The sequence below is a fragment of the Strongylocentrotus purpuratus genome, unplaced genomic scaffold, assembly GCF_000002235.5.
Source record: "Strongylocentrotus purpuratus isolate Spur 01 unplaced genomic scaffold, Spur_5.0 spur5_scaffold_3, whole genome shotgun sequence".
Taxonomy (NCBI): Eukaryota; Metazoa; Echinodermata; class Echinoidea; order Camarodonta; family Strongylocentrotidae; genus Strongylocentrotus; species Strongylocentrotus purpuratus.
In genome coordinates this window covers 33,728,643-33,731,629 of record NW_022145609.1, presented here as the reverse complement: position 1 = coordinate 33,731,629, position 2,987 = coordinate 33,728,643, and positions in this window count along the sequence as shown.

Here is a 2,987-nt window from a genome sequence, read left to right as displayed (position 1 = left end):
TAAAAGCTGATGGTGATTAGGTAAACCATATATACCAAAATGGGGATGAAATTGTGCTAAAATTGATTTGACACATAATTACTCCCATGTTGGGCAATTGTTAGTATTTAACCCTGTACCTTTACAGTATAAAATCATATAACCCTTTTGATCTTACCTTTGCACACTTTGGATCCATTTACTGTCGCAATCTCGTGACCTTCATAACAGTTACACTTGTAAGAGCCGATATTATTCAAACAGAAACTGTTGGAAATGTTCGCACATGGGTCACTTTCTTGGCATTCATTTACATCTGCAATGGAAGATTAAACAGGTAAAACAGAAGAAGAAATTTAAAGCATGTAGCTGCATTTATTAATAACCATGTTTAGACGTGGATTCCTACCCAGCGTAAGTTTTTCCCTGCATTAACAAATATTCTATAAATATTTAACGTACACCATTAGTTGTCCAAACGCTCTTACTCGGAAAAACTTGCCACGATTAAGTTAACACGACCTTCCACTGACCCATTCTTACTCACCGTTACTTCCGGAAGTGGTGGCGCCCGTACAAGCCGACCTGTAGTGTAAACGTTGTTATGCTACGTTTACACTATGTTCCCGGCGGGCACGGCAACCACGTTTCAGGCCACCGTGGACGATACGGGATTGACGTGACACAACTCGGGGGACCGTATGGCCAAACGTGACAGGCCGTGATTGCCGTGGATACCGTGTCAGATTTTTAAACTGTCAACAAATTTGCCACGGCAGTCACGGTGCGGATGAGAAACATAGTAGGCCGTCGTAAAACGGGGTGAACGTAACAAAACGTGACAGTCCGTAATAGGCCGTAACAAAACTGGGAGGTGGTCCGTAGTGGGACGGTAGGCCCGCACATTCCCCGGCATCGTACGGTCTGTTCAAGTTTTGTCACGGTCTGCCACGTTTAGTGCACGTTTTGTCACGGTTGCCTCACGGTTGCTGCGCATTTTCTCACGTTTTGCCACGTTTTGCCACGGTTTGCCACGGTTTCCCACGGTTTGCCACAACCAGGGTGTATGGTAGCCGTTTTGTCGCGTTAATCAATACGAAGAAAGAAGGTCAAGCTATGCCACCGAAGAAGCCAAGTCGTTCGAAAACCCTCCGCCCTGCACCACCACCACCAGTAGTGCTTGGGAGGCCTTCTTTTTATACCGTGGGCACAACCGTGCTCCAAAGCCGCCCGGCGTCCACGTTTCATCCGTAGAAAGCCTTGACAGAACGTGAAAAACGTGTCAGAACTTGATAAAAACGTGAGAAACGTGAAGGACCCCAACAGAACGTGAGGGACCGGGAGGGAACGCTCTGTCATCCCTGGTAGAACGCGGGCCGAACCGCAGTGCGCCTTGGAGCCTCCGGGACTCAGCATCCCCCCACGGCCCGTCACGGATACCGTGGTAGACCGTGAGAAAACTTGGCAAGACTTAACAAAACTTAAATCCAGAGATAAAAATTGGTCTAAATCCTAATGCGCACTACGTTTCGGGCAAACGGGGCTGCCGTGGCCGCCGGGAACATAGTGTAAACGTAGCATAACAAAAAGTATATCAATGAAGCTTTTATGAATCAAATTACCATGATTTCACCCAATTGGATCCAATTATGGACATTATATACGATATCGGTAGATCAGTTTACAAGGTAATGGAACCTGTTTCTCAATAATACTGTAGTAATGACACAACTTTGATAATGTTTGAGCTTTGGTTATGCATTCCTTTCACTTGTGCTCAGTCATCCGTGAAATAATGGATTCAAGGTCAGCAGAGTGTCAGGAGATTATTTACCAGCCCAAGACTTACACACAGCACCGACATTCATTAATTTTACCATCTCTCAGTGCACATTAATTTTTTTGAATTTTGAACTGCAATCACAGTTCCTTCTGGGTAAATTCGTTCAAAACTTTGCGGTTCAGAAATATGTAATGATTCGCCCAGGGAAGAATTTTCTTATCATGTTTTCTTCATCAACTTAAATTTCACCAAGAGCCCAATGTTATCTCCCCCGAATTGCCATTTTCTCAAACTTGAAGTGTTTCTGGGGAAAGGTACATTACAGTCCAGAAACAAAGAGTCCCCTAAACTAAATAAAATCGAGTTTTGAAATATGGAGGTGTTTTTTGTTTTGTTGGTGCAATCGAGTCGTCGACTGCTGATGACCCCATAGACAAATCATGTCCAGGCTACTTTGGCCTGTTTACTAATGCACATCTCTCTGAATGTCTTGTCTGTTTCTTCTGTCACACCTTCTATCCATCATTATTGCCTTCATCTCCATTACAAATCATTTAAGACGTATAACTTGCAGAGCTTGGGCTTCATCGCGTTGTGCTATACCTAAATTGGGCGAATCTCTTTAAATACATGCCTAAAACTTTAAAGATTAGATAAAAAAAAAAGGGATAGGTATCTTTTTTTATCTATAAAAGTTACCTGTTTCACAAATGATTCCTTTATAATTGGCAGGACAGAGACAACTATCATTTGAACAGGTTGCTCCATTAAGACAAGAATTGGTTCCGCAGTCAACTGTATGGAAAATAATAAAGGAATTTCTAACACATTTTAGTGTGTCTTATTATCAAGACAACAATACATAACAAAGATTGTTCACACAAAGGACATTGGACCATTTCAGATTACCTTTTAAGTCTTGCATTCAAAATTTAACTTTTTAATTCTACTGTGCTGTGTAAAAGTTGATTGTTATGTGCATATGCAGAAATATCTGCAGCCTTAGAGATCTCGTCAATACAATCGTATTATATAACTTATCTAGCAGAGTAATGGATGATAGTATGCACGGTACGTGCAGAGTAAGACGACCTAACGGTTCGCTTAAATGACACATGCATATCTGAATCGGATGTACTGTACATGATCACCGAGAGGGCTTACATCATCATTGATTGTGCGGTGGTGGGATAGTATTTCGACTCTGCATGAATGGTAGAGCTAT